General features: G+C 45.4%; 1 long non-coding RNA gene across 3 annotated transcripts; it reads left to right on the top strand.

Annotated features, from left to right (window-relative positions):
* Positions 1 to 5,279: 5,279 nt before the first annotated feature.
* LOC123184897 (uncharacterized) lies at positions 5,280 to 9,351 on the top strand. 3 transcript variants are annotated; one of them, XR_006493113.1, is made up of 5 exons: positions 5,280 to 5,787; positions 6,310 to 6,673; positions 6,765 to 7,971; positions 8,112 to 8,199; positions 8,717 to 9,351. It is a non-coding gene; the product is annotated as an uncharacterized lncRNA (long non-coding RNA). The 3 variants fall into 3 exon arrangements; XR_006493114.1 differs by having other exon boundaries at positions 5,280 to 5,844; XR_006493112.1 differs by having other exon boundaries at positions 5,280 to 5,915.
* The last annotated feature ends 5,238 nt before the right edge of the window (positions 9,352 to 14,589 follow it).

Raw genomic sequence — 14,589 nt, 5'->3', positions numbered from 1 at the left:
CCGTTGAAAAGCTACAAAAAATGCGAAACTTTTTCATGTTGACAGTTTTCTCTGATTCCCAATCGTTTTCAAGTAATTTCGAAAATGGAGAGATCATTCGTTCTGCCTTTATCGCGAAACAGATTCGTCAAAAATGCATCGCGTGAAGTATCTGAACTTCTGGTATGAAACCTTGAACTTCACTCTGTTTTTCACGTGCTTTTTTGCCTGTAGCTCTCCATCCATGCACCGGTACACTCACCGGAATTGAGAAAGTGATATACCGATGGAAAGCTGTTGTAAACATGCAACTTTCCCATGTTGATCATTTTTTCATACTCGCGACGGTTTTAATAGGTTTTCATCCGAAATTCATTCAATGTAGTAATTGAACTTCCTGCTGTTTTCATGTTGAACTTCTTGCAATTTTCACTCTGATGTATTTTTAATAACGAGGAAAATCTGAGTTTTCTATAATCATCGAACTTCTCCATTTTTTAAATGTGGCCTTCTTGGTTTGATTTCTTAATCATTTTTTATGAATAAAAATATTTTAAGACACCAAAACAAAAATTTTGTGTGTGTTTTTGCATTGGTTTGCACATCAAGCCGCGTCATCTTTAGAAATTGAACTTCTCATTTTCTTTTTATTTTCTTTCAACATTGTTTAGCACATCGAACCACGTCATCTTTAGAAATTGAACTTCTAATTTTCTTTTTATTTTCTTTCAACATTGTTTAGCACGTCGAACCACGTCATCTTTAGAAATTGAACTTCTCCTTTCTTTTTGTTTTCTTTCAACATTGGGTTGCACGTTGAACCGCTTCATCTTTAGAAATTGAATTTCTCATTTTCTTTTTTGTTTTCTTTCAACATTTGGTTTACAAGTTGAACCGCGTCATCTTTAGAAATTGAACTTCTCTCTTTTTGTTTTCTTGCATGTTTTACCTTGCATGTTTAAATTTATTTTGAACTTGCTGAGATAACACACTTAACCTTCTCGAACACAACATTTTGACCTTCGCAAAACATAAATTTAAGCCAAACTTTTGACCTACAGAGCATGTATAATTTTCTCCACTTTTTCAAGAATAAGCGCTGAATCGCCCCGTTAGTTTGACTTGAACTTCTGCTGCACATGAGTAAGCTGTTGAAAACACGCAACTTTCCTGCTCCGTTATTTAAATTTGAACTTCTAGTTTTCTAAGAAACAGGATTTTTTAAAACTTTTTTACTTGTTCCTTTTATTCTAATTTGAACTTCTAGTTTTTTATAACGGGGATTTTTTTCATAAATTCTTTTGAAATGTTCCTCTTTTTAATTTGGACTTCTCCGTTTTTTACAAATGATAAAAGTCCATTTTTATAATGGTTTTTGATGTACTTTTTTATTTGAACTTCTTGCTCAATTTTTTTTGAACTTATTGCGCTTACTAGTCTCCATTTTCCTCGTACTAATGCTCATGTGCACAGCATGCGTGCGCACATAGAAGAATTATAGGCAGCCACACACTGATGTTGTTGGACACGTACTATTGCTTTTTTCCTTAATTTAATATACACATTCAATCATATAGGTTGTCAGGATGAACTTCTGTCTTTCTGCTCCAGAGAAGAGCGGTGCATCGGTGAATAATGCAAACTACTGGGCGTCATGAGGCCCCAAAATATGGATACAAAATTTTCACAACAAGTGAATTGCTATTTTATTTTTAAAAGTTGAACCTCTTGTTATTTTATTTTTGAACTTCGTGTTTCCATTCTTTAATAACGAGGAAAATCTAAGTTTTCTATAATCGTCGAACTTCTCCAACTTTTTCTTCAGTATGTGGTATACATGAACTTATGAATTTCTGAAATACGAACTTCGCGTGCTATTGAATTTCAAGAAAATTACACACAACAATACACATACACTTCGTGTGCTACATGCATTTACACAAAAACGAATGAACACATCTAAAACGGCATAAAGTTCTCACGCAGAGTTCAAAACATAGAGTGAAATTTTTTCCACAAGAAATGTTGGAAATTTTGATAGGCGAACCTGTACAATTTTTCAATTTGTTTGCACGTTGAACGATGTCATCATTACAAACTGAACTTCTCTTTTATTTTCTTCTAATAAAAACACACGCTATAAATTATAATCTCTGTTATTTTAATCTCAACTTCTTAGTGCGGATCCATGTCGGCAACGCGCGGTTGGCCAGATTCATGGAGTAGGGGCTCCGACCGATGTAGCTGGCAACAACTGCACCACCGGCATTTTTCTTCTACAAACTTCCAGCTTTCTCATATTACTTGAACCTCTAAAATTATACTTATTGAACTTCATGTGGTTTTTGCAAAGAACTCGCTAGCATTTTTTGTTTTGTCGAATTCCGTTTTGCATTCCAAGGCTTTTTTAAACATACAAACTTTACTTGTTTTCAATCAATTTTCGGTTTACAACAAGCACCCATGGAGCATGCGCACTTTGCACAACAAATTTTGAATGAAGTGCTTTTTTTGCGCACTTCTAAAATACATATAACACGGTGCCAAACTAGAGAAAAATACCAAATCCAAACTGCTCCCGTATACATTACCAAGCTGAACCTCAAGTACGGCCAAACATCAAGACCAATAGTTAGGAACCTAAAGCATTATACCACTACTGAAGCTATACGGCCAACTAGCAATTTGCAAAACAAAACAAAGGGAACGGCCAGGTGCTCCATCAAAGGGAACAATCTTTTCTTTGAACCCACCTCTAATTTGCTGCAAGTCTACAACAATCACAAAACACAACATATGAACCTCCTGTGGTTTTTTCTTCTTCTCCAATATACATTGAACTGCTGAGGTGGCATAGTTGAATGGTCGAGGCGCTGCAGTGCCGGCTGTAAGTGGTGGACCTAAGTGGCAACGGCGCGCGCAACCAGGTGCAGGTCGAGACTTCTCCCAGCTGCAGGTCGAGACCTCCCCCATCTGCAGATGGAGCCACTCGAACACAGCAGCGGCAAGATGATAGGTAGGTCTTTTCCTAAAACAAAAGCGAGAGAGACATTGTTTGCTCCTTCGGCATTACACCGAACAGCTGTGGAGCGCCATCTTTGGCCACTGAAAAACAAAACCCAACAAAGATTAGGCATGGACACTTAGCGCGGTGTGAAAGTTATGAGCTTGTGGATCATTTTACATGTGGATCTTGAGGGGTTGCAGTAGGGTTGGAATTTTGTCCATCCGCAGCTATGGCCGGTGAACTTCGTGCTGCGACGCAGTCGACCTACAGGAGCATGGCGGGGGAGACCGAAAATGGATCCCTAAATGTGGTGGTAAGCCTAAACACCATTTTTACACACAAAAAGAAAAAAGAAAATGTGTGCCACATGAGAAATGTGGCCTTCTCTGCACCACATGTTGCTTTTCTGTCTTGTCAAGCTCTGTCTACTGAGCTATGTGCTCTCGACCAAAGGTATCATTGCCGGAGCAACTAGTACTTGCTTCATCAGAACAAAAAAAAGAGCTAAGCACAAAAATGCTTCAGTTCTAGCACGCATAATAGCAAACACATAGAGGGCACCAGGTTCACATTCAGAATACATAAAGATTGGCTTTCTGGCTAAGCATCTCTACTTCCAATTTTAAGAGTAACAAAAAACATTTTTTTGGTGTGCCAAACTGAGATAAGAGAGACTGAGAGGGCAGCATCAGCACTTGAGACTATGGAGAGAATGAAAGAGCTTCAGGCACACATCGTTACATGGCCAGAAGCTACGTGCGCAGTGAGTCGAAGTAGGAGCTCACTGTTGGCTTTGAGCCAGCTCGATGCAGGAGTTGAACAGCGTGGAGGGGCTGCATCGAACTGCTGCATCTCCCGCCGGTTCAAGCCACCTCCGCGTGACACCCTTGCAGCCTAGACAGTTAAGTTTTGTGCAGTTCAATCAGTCAAGACGGTAAAGTTCACTTAACAAATCTGAAGAAACAAGAGAAGAAATGCATTAGTTCTGTAAAGAAGAAACACGAGATCCAGCAACCACTAGTCGAGGTCGGCAAAACCAAAGAAGAACAAATGAACAGCAAAACAAAAATCTGAACACAAATAAGAAGAAAATAGAGATACTTATGAACAAGCACGAGCAAAAAGTGTGGTCGTGCATTTTTTTGAATTTATTATGCAAGAACTCTGATTTTTCACGCCATGTTCTTCCTGAACTTCATTTTCCTCGATGGATCAATTGGTCGGGGAGGCCCTTGCGGACGGCAACTGCACCATCGGCCATCGGAACCGTCTAGGGGAATGACGTTCGAGCAGCGCAGGGCGGTTGGGGACGACTACATCGGTGGCATCCAGGAGCTCATCATCCGTTGCCGGTGGCATCTCGCCGCACAGATGGGGGAGAGGTACTCGCCGTACTTCGCCAACGGCTTCGTAGGGAGACGACAAGGAGTGGATAGGGAGGCGGCCGTTGCCGTGATGTGTCGCCAGTAGCGCATTGGGGAGGTGTCCCGCATCGGCGGCGCGTAACTCTGGACTGACGAGGATAAACGTGGTGGGTCGCGGCCAGGCAGCCGGGCGGTAGCCGTGGAGTGGGGTGGATGGCGAGCCAGCGGACGGGGAGCGGGACGGCCGTCGAGCAGCGGGGCGGCGAGATCCGGGTGTGTCGTCTGGTGGATTGTGCGTGTCGAGGCGGAGTTGGGAGGAGGAGCACTGGCGGATCCAGAGCCAGGCGGAGGCGGTTGCGTGCCGGAGGTGGAGGAGGTGGCCTCGCGCCGTAGGAGGCGGCGGATGCGATCCAGATCCTGGCGGCGGCGCGCGGGATCCACGACCGGCAGCAGCGCACGGGATCCACGACCAGCGGCAGCGCGCGAGGCCCATGGGCGGCAGAGGTTTGGGGCAGCGGCGCGGTGCGTCTGGCCGGTGGGCAGTGATGGGGGTTAGCCGGGGTCGGGAGGTGGGGGGTTGGTCGGGGATTGGGCGACGTGGTTGGCTGGTTTTTTTCCAAGTATGTGTTCGAGTTTGGGAACAACTCCACCGCACCCTATCTTTATCTTTACCTCTTTATCTTTATCTTTACCTCTTTATCTTTACCTACTAATAAACCAGCGACCGCTTCTGGTCGTACGTCGTTGGCGTTTTTTTAAAAAACTCCTTCCGTTTCTGGGAATTTGACCCGCAGTCCTATTTCTAAGTGGGTAACGTTTCACTTTTTGTAACGAAAAAAATACCCAAACACACACGGGCTCGGGCTCGCGCTCACCTCCTCTCCCTCTTGCCCAGAAGTCCTCACCGCCGCCGCTACCACCCACGCCGACCGCTTCCGGCGAGCTCCGGCACCGCGCAACATGTACCCGAGCTCCCCACAGTCCGCGCCTCCCTCCCCCGCGGCCAGATTCTCCGCTCCCGGCATCTATCGCCCGCTCGCAGCCCCGCCCCCATGGCTAGGGTTTCGAGCAGGGCTTCGCCGGTGCATCTCCCGCTCGCCGTCTTCTCCCACCACGCCGGCCTCCCTTCGCTAGGCACCCTCGCACCTTTCGGCACCCTCGCACTGGGCATTCCTTTCTCTCCCCCTCACGGCTCCTCCCGTCGCCGAACTGGAGCACCAGCCGATTTGGGGCAGCAATGCCACGAGCTAACACCCCTGCGTGGGCTTGCTCAATCTGGGGCAGACGCGCCAGTTCTGGCGTGGAGAGAGGAGGAAGGTGAGACGGGAGGCCAAGGCAACGGCGAGATCCACGTCGAGCTGCCATGGCCATGACCTGATCCACGACGAGGTTAAATGGGGGCGGCTGCTTCCTAAAGGACGACGAAGCTCTCCAAGGGTGGGCCTTCTGTTCTCCCCGAGAATGATGTACCCGTGGCATGATTGCTCTTCATGTGTACGTGCTTGCTGTATTTACCTGCATCTGATGGTTCTTCCAATGTGCGTGTTTGAGAAATACACCTGCAGGTAATGGTTCTTCATGCTATGTGCCTGGTTCTTGTGTTGCTTCCAGGGCATAGAACTGCCTGCAATGATTCCTTGTGTGCTTTTGTTCCGAGTTCCTTAGCTTCTTTTGGTGGATTAGCTACTGTATAAAATAAAACAAGCAAGCAGTTCATATGGGTTGATTAGCTGATGCATGTGATGTGTATAAATGGATAATTGAGATGGGTGTGATTTATTATGGGATGTAGTCTGATTTCTAAGAAAAGGGTTTCTTCTTGGTTGAGAATAATGGAATTTGAGATGTACTGCTATGTGTTTGCTCTCCATCTTGGACCTTCTAAGCTGCACCTGGTAAAGTGTTGATAGGTTTGACGTAAGTATTTTGGACCTAACACATTTTTATCAATTGTTTCAGATTGACCCGGCGAAATACAAGAGCATCTCATCTGGATTTAGCGTTCTGCTAAAGGAGCAAGGAGCTAGGGGATTTTTCAGGGGATGGGTGCCTACCATGCTTGGTTACAGTGCTCAGGGGGCTTGCAAGTTTGGGTTCTACAAGTTCTTTAAGAAGACCTACTCAGATATGGTTGGGCCTGAGAATGCCGTGAAGTACATGACCCTATAATTTACCTTGTAGGGTCAGCTTCTGCTGAGGTAATTTTTGATATCGCTCTATGCCCCTTTGAAACTGTCATGGTCCGTGTGCAGACACAACCTGGATTTGCTTGTGGGTTGAGTGATGGGCTTCCCAAGTTCATCAAATCTGAGGGTGCTGCTGGGTAAGTAAATCTCCAGCCATCTTAACAACTTCATGATTTGCTTTACTTACCCTCATCCTATGCGCTCTAACTTATTGGTTAATAATGCCAGGCTTTACAAGGGAATTGCTCCTCTCTAGGGTCGGCAGATTCCTTACAAGTGCTTTCTCTCATCATTCTGTTATAGTCTTCTAATTTGAATTGTCACTACTATGGTTGTTTCACAAATGTGGCCTGCTTTGGAACCAAATGCTCTAAAGCTGGTCCCCTGTTTCATCTAATCGGCCTGTTTGTTTTTCTTTGATACCAATTGGCGATGTTTAGTTACCTTTTCTTCTCCTATATGAGCAAACTACTATCCTATTGATGGCCAACCATGCTGATACTATTCTATATTAGTTTTACCATTTCTATTTGTTGCCTAGCTTACGGACATTATTCATCGACTCCTTAGAGTCATTCACTCCACAGTTTCGATGGAAGTTTTTAGCTGAAACTCCAAAATTCACTTTTCTTGCCAAAAGTAAATATGTTAGCCAGACATGAGATTACTGTATGTATGTCCATCCACACTTGCGCTGCAGCAGAAGAGAACAACTTAGCATATATGACCCACACAATAATAAAGAATAAAGAAAAGGATTAGATATTTTTATATAGTATAAATAATAAAGAAGCGTGACCCCAGACTGTTAAATATGTGATATATATCCAAAGGAGAGTGAAGATAGCTTTTTTGTTGTGCTGCCAACTGGGTTAACAAATTCAGATTATGTTATTGTTCTGTACAACAATACCTTGCTAAACGATGGACGTCCTCAGCGAAGAAAGCCATGTCCATGACCCTCTAAAGAAGAAAGAACACAAGCCATAAGAAACAAATGCACTTTCATATACTTAGTAGAAGTCGACTCCAAGTGAAAATGAGGAGTGCATAGCCGGTTACCATCTAAAGATATTGGCATCAGAAATCCTCAAACACCTCCTTGAACAGTTAAATTGCAGGACAAGTTTACATAGACTATTTTGTAAATTGCAATTACTGAATATGAGCACACGAGCAAACAACCAGACAGTAACGGCCTAATGGGCAGTGATTATTCATGAGTGTCATCCCATAGAATGTTCAAATTCACTAAAATAAGCCAATTCAGCCCTTAACAGTCTAGCAGAACATCTCTCACAGATTTTGCCACTGATTCGTGAGTGGGGAGGATATAGATGCCAGGCGGGATATGGTGAGATACAATGCCGATGTCTAACGACAGCAGTGGGTCGAGCGACACGGGCTTCTGTCCAGCGACGCCAAGAAAGAAGCGGTAATGACGGGCGCCGACCAGTCTACGCGTATTATGGTCTTACAGTCCAATTTTGTGTTTTTCATATCAACATGATTGTTTTACCGTCAATTTTCTGAATATTGTTAGTGACTAACTATTTCCTAATTTTGTTTATTTAGGTTGAATGTTGTTTCATTCCCCACGCGGCTGAATCCAACTCGGTCTTTATCCTGCCTTGGAGTTCTCTCTCATAACTGAAGCCAGGAGGTATTCGATTTATCGGATTTCGAGCTAGCTGCCCTTTTCTTGCTCCTTGCCATTAGCGCAGCCCTTTTCCAATTGATTTCACTAGATCCCCTGTTTGTACAGTATGGATGAAAAACCTTGCAATTATTTCACTAGATCGATTGATGATAGCTTGCTGTTGCTGATGAAACCGAAGAAAATGTATCTATCCCGGGCCAGTTGCCAACCAAACCAACATTATCTCAGTTACCGGTTCAAAGATGTCTCAAACCACGCACAAACATTTCAGTTGATACATACACCATAAGTTTGGTTGTCCGCTCTTTTAGATGCCCAGAAGCATGATTCTCAAGATCATTGCTCACTGAACATAAGACCAAATGTTCCAATTTATTTTATTGCTTAAAGAAGAATTGGTGTTCTGTTGTGTTATCCTGTGACACTATATGGCATCAGGTTGTTTGCTTCTATCAATTGGCACTGTTATTAATGTTTCTGTTAGATTATTGTCTACCTTAATGATCTGTTCAACCAACAGGTATGGAAGTTGTTGGTGTGGTGACCGCCGTAGGGCCCGGGCTGACTGGCAGGAACATTGGGGATGTTGTCGCCTACGCAGGCAAGCCGATGGGCTCTTATGCCAAAGAGCAGGTTATTTCAGCCAATGTTGGTTCCCATCACGCCTTTGATTGATCACACAGCGGCTGCTATCGTGCTGAAGGGGATGACTGTCCATATGCTGGTTCACCACATATTTAAGGTACATTTTGTCTTGCTCCTGCTGTGTGACATACTGACCTGCTGCACATCCGCGTGAAGCACACCCACCCGCTGCCGGAGGCGTCCCGCGCCCACGCTGACTTCAAAGCCCGGAAGACGCCGGGCTCCATACTGCTGACCCTATAGAACTAAGCACCGTCATCTTTTTTGGGTAGGAGAAGAAGGCATAAACAGGGGACTCGGCGAAGAATCTACAATGCTTGTCAATATGTTTGCATCTGAACACTGAATCCTTTGTCTCTCTGTTTCTCCTGGTTATGTTGGATTCAGTATGAGTGAGTGTGTTTGTTGGTTATGAGTTGGATCGTGGTCTTGCTGTGCACATCATTGTTTGAAGCATGACGAGTTGTAAAGACCAACATTTTTCAAAATAGTGACCTAGCAGGACAAGTATTTCCCTCAGTTTGTATATTTTTTATATTCATGTCAAGTTATACACTAGACTAATTATAACAACATGTCAAGCTTATAAGGCATGGCGAGTTCATGTCAAGCACCTACAACTCGGTCGTCAACAAGTCGATAACATCACATACTTGGTTTTAGAAATTAAAGTAACAAGCGCAAACACCAATCCACTGGTGCACCACAAGGCGGCCACCACAAGGCGGCATTAGCGTTGCCGGGTGAGAGGCTGTGGTGGATCGTTGCTAGGAATTGGTTTGGTTGTGTCAGGTGTGTGCGTGCAGCAAGCCTCTCTGGACACCTACCCCGGCATTGGGGTTAGACGAAAGATGGGTAATTAAACAAAGATATATGTGAAATTATAAAATCAAGTGATTTTCTCGCATTGTAAAGTCATTTTGTTTTACCCGTTGCAACGCACGGGCACATTTACTAGTATAGGCTAATTGTGATCAGAATAGTTATTCTAATCCTAGGATTAGAATAGTGCTATCCTATATATATATATATATATATACACACACACATAACCAAATTAAACATCCACTTACGTATGTGGCTACTACAACCGTGGCATTTGCACACACCAAAGTAAATTATTACATGTATAATTACATAGATGGCTACTACACACATGACATTTCCACACACCAATAAAGTAAACTATATATTACATGCATGTTTAACTAGCATAAATGATCATTTGATCATCATCTACTTCTTGTGACGCTTGCTCTTCTTGTGGCTCGATCCGGGCTCGTCGATTTGGCTAACGAGGCACTTCCTCATGTCAACGATCCGCCTGTGCATCTCGTAGCATGTGTACATGTTCTTGGCCACGAACCTGAGGTGAGGTTCATCTAGTTGCCACATCCAAGCCCTATGCCAGGATACGGGACTTGTTCCCTGGGCATCCTGCTTCATCTTTTCGTAGTAGGGGTCGATGATAGACGAGGTGAGTTCGACCAGGGAGTCCTTCTTCGTGCTACCCCAGACCCTGTAGTGGTCACGGATTTCGACAAGGTTCTTGCAGGCCAAGCCCATAACACTGAGCGCATTTACATCGTCTTTGGTTTCCACCATGGAGAACTTGTAGTCGGTGCTGTCGAAGAACTTGTTGAAACGGTCGCAAGGCTCTGTGACCATGCAGTAGTGGTAGATCAGGACATGATGGCGCACGCACAACTAGGCGATGGCAACCTTCTGATCTATGCCGGAACGACCGGCGGTGTACTGGAGGTCAATGTGGACTACCTTGTACTTGTCTCGAGCAAGCGAATTCTCAACGCTGTTTGATGTAGTCATCCACCGCGGCTGGGTCGATGGTGTACACCACCGAGAGATCCATATCCCTCGCGTGGGTCTCCACTCTAAGCTCGCCGGACTCCATTGGAGCGCCGTTGGACATCCCCTCTCTATGTGTCGTTGTGGGTGTGCATGTTGTGTTGTGGGGCGTGATCAAAAGGTTGAAGAGACTAAGGTTGTAATGGCCGCAAGAATTAAAGGGGAAGCCGGACGGCCAGGAATATCGGCAGGCCCTGATGGCACTTCTAATTTGCAGCGCGTAACTCCATCGTGCCGAACGTAACTACATCACGTGGCAACGCATGCAGCGCAACCGCATGCATATGGGGCCCCCGACGTGATCGTGCGCATGCCCAACCGCGGGCAGAGCGCGCGCAGAGGGACGTGAGCAGAGCACTCCGCGGTCACCTCAACGGCGAGCAACCATATATATGCATATAGCAGTTGAACGCGCAAGGAAAAGCTGTCCACAAGCCGAGCGCACCGACGAACACGAGCAGAGCACGCCAACGGACACGATAGAGCGTGCTGTGGCGCCTAACGGCGAGCAAAGCTTGCCGAGGGACGCGAGCAGAGGCCGACATAGTGATACATGGCAAATAAGGTGAACTGTGCGAGCGATGTCGGAGACATCAAGCACGAATCACATTAGAGTTGCGTGTGTGATACGTGGCATACAGTTGATCCATCTGAGCTGTTTGTAATGGAATAAGCCGTGTGTGTTGCGGGCAAACGCTTACTGGTATATAACCTTAAATTTAACCAAAAAAGTGATAATGCATGTTATAAAAATTGTATAGCTGAAACTATGTTCAAATACGACTCCAACGATATAATCTTTGGCGACATGCATTCATATTTTATTAGTTAAATCCTACTTATAAACCAGGACGGGGGTATAGTAGGTAATTAAATCGCAAACGTTTTTTATTAACCGTATGTGCACGTGCCCTTTCGTCCTCCTCTCACATGTCTTGTCACCCCGCTGCCGCAGACGGCTTACAACGCAAGCTTGCGCAGCACGCGGGGGCGTTCTTTTGGCCAAATGATGGCGCCAATGAATTGTCGGTGAGCCCGTTCCCGCACAACCTCGCAGGTTCCCGCGCAAGCTTCCCACCCGACTTGGTGAAATCCCCCAAAATCCCAATGCTTAACGGCCTTCTATAAAAATCTTCACGACTGGTGAGTCCTGCGTCGCATTTTCCCCTCCCTCCTTGTAGCTTATCTCATGTGCTTCTCCCACAATCGCCAATGGCACCGGTCCGTCGTCGTCACTCAGCCACTCCACCGTCGTCAGAGGACAGCTCCAGCTGGGAGGCTACACCGCGGCGGCGGTGCAGTCCCCGGTGTAGTGTAGTGCGTGTGGCATCCCTATTGGGTGTGCGCGGAACACCCACCACACGCCCCACTGTCGCTGCCCGTCGGCAGCTGTTGTCGGCCGCCGTAGCCGCCACACCACCATCGAAAGCCAGGGCCATCTCCCGCTCCGCCGCTGTGGCCTGAAGGCGGGAGGTGGCCGTTGTGGCCGCCACCCCACTGCCGGCCACCGTGGCCATCACCCACTCCGCCACCGCGCCCCGAAGCCGGGAGGTGGTGGTCGTGGCCGCCACCCCATCGTCGGCCGTCGTGGCCACCAGCCCACCATCGACCGCCGAGATTATCACCCGCCCTGCCGCCGTGGCCAGTAGGCGGGAGGCGGAGGTGGAGGCCCGCACGTGCGTCAGCGACCTTGCGTGCTACATTGAGTTCCCATGGGAGGAGGAGGAGCGCCTCGTCGAGCATGCAAAGAGCCTTACCGCAGTCGTGGCCGCAGGACATGCTGACGCAGAGGCGAGGAATCAGGAGATCTACGAGCAGTCCGGCCGCTTCGAGAGGGATCGTCTAGAGCGGCGGTGGGCGTTCGAGCTAGCGAGCGTTGCTGAACATGCAGCAGCGGCAGGCACTGTATTGCATTTGTCCAGCTCGTCGATAGGCTCCTCCTCCTCCTCAACCTCTTACTAAGCATGCTCGGCAGAGGAGAGGCTGCCGGAAGTAGCACAAAGCCCCTCCGTGGTAGTAGTAGTATTTAGGGGCTATTTTTTTAGTTCATCTCACTATAGATGTGTGGTCGAACTGTACAACGTACTTAAAATTAGCTAGTATATATAGTTGAACTAGCTATTTCAGTACGTGGTTGGCAACAATTGGGGAGAAGTTTGGTTGGTTCAGGTATCGAGTTGAACTGTTTGTATAAATTAAGAATGACTACTTAATCTATGAATGAAATCTATTCATAATTACTGAATTTTAGTTGCAAAAATTAGATACTGCTAGTGATTTCTAGCTGCATATTTTGACAACTCGCAGTGTTACAAGGGTTGACAAATGGCAACGTTACTAGACCAACAAATGTAAATATTTCTAGTTTGACAGATGGCAACATACCCAATATGACAGATGCAAATCTTACCAAATTGTTTTTGTACGTGGTTACACACGGGTCGTTCAAACAGTCGTTTTCGTTGAAGGGATGCACAAATCCTGCGCTTCGGATTTTCCCTCGACTTAAGGGGGAAGACCATAGCTCTCACTTTGCATATGGGTGTTCTATCTAAAATGTTTGCGATCAAGAGCTGCACAAATCCTGCACGACATATTTTCCCTTGGCTTCCTGGGGAAGCTATCGGTTTGCATACAAGTGTTCTAACCAAAACGTTTGCGATGAGTGTTTTATATTTAAAAACCAAATTAAACTGGGGAAACCGAATTAAACCTGGGGAAGCTGACAATTTTTTTACCACAGCATTTTGATGCTGCTCCATGATAGCATGCCAAGTTTCATGAATTTCACATGAGTTTTGGATTTACTAGAATTTAAAAACCAGGTATCTCAATGTTTGCGGTCGAGTAACAGTGGCAGGGTGTTTGAAATTCATTCCCATTTCTTGCATGGGACCTGAGCATGCAACCAAGGACACATATTTGTTTTTTCAACCAGTTTATATGGACTGGAGAATGTGCATGTAGTTCAAAATTGAATTATGCGAATAAAGTGTCTGGCAACCCCAGTTAATGTATCAAAATGTACAAACAAACCCCGAAAAATTCCAAAATTGAACACAACACTCCTGTTCTATGTTGACACTCAAATTTTTTTTGAAAGCAATAAGAGGCAACGGATATTGCTTCGTCGCCAAAGATGGCATGTTCCCTACCAAAACCATCACGCTTGTTGTGATAAGCTCTGGTTTGTGAGAATCTTATACCCAAACCTGCCCCAAATGGGACAAAAAAAATTCCACGGCATATTGATGCCGCTCCATGATAGCATGCCAAGTTTCATGAATTTCAGACAAGTTTTGGATTTACTAGAAATAAAAAGCCATGTATCTCAATGTTTGCGGCCGAGTGACGGTGGCGGGGTGTTTGAAATTCATTCCCATTTCTTGCATGGGACCTAAGCATGCAACCAAGGACACATACTTGATTTTTTTAATTAGTTTATATGCACTGGAGAATGTGCATGTAGTTCAAATTTGAATTATGTGCAGAATATGCCTAGAAAACCAAGTTAATGTATAAAAATATCCAAACGAACCCCGAAAAGTTCCAAAATTGAACACAACACTCTTGTTGTTCTATGTTGACACTGGAAAAAAAATTAAAGCAATAAGAGGCAACGGATATCGTTTCATCCCCAAAGGTGGCACGTTCCCTACCGAAACCATCACGCTTGTTGTGAGAAGCTCTGGTTTGTGAGAAGCTTATACCCAAACCTGCCCCAAATGGGACAAATTTTTTACCACTGCATGTTGATGTCGCTCCATGATAGCATGCCAAGTTTCATGAAATTAAAATGAGTTTTGGATTAATTAGAATTTTAAAACTAGGTGTCTCAATGTTTGCGGCCGAGTGACGGTGGCAGGGTGTGTGACATTCATT

Source organism: Triticum aestivum, chromosome 2A (genome assembly GCF_018294505.1).
Source record: "Triticum aestivum cultivar Chinese Spring chromosome 2A, IWGSC CS RefSeq v2.1, whole genome shotgun sequence".
Taxonomy (NCBI): domain Eukaryota; kingdom Viridiplantae; phylum Streptophyta; class Magnoliopsida; order Poales; family Poaceae; genus Triticum; species Triticum aestivum.
Note: the sequence above shows the minus strand (reverse complement) of the source record. Positions and strands in the feature narration are given on the sequence as shown.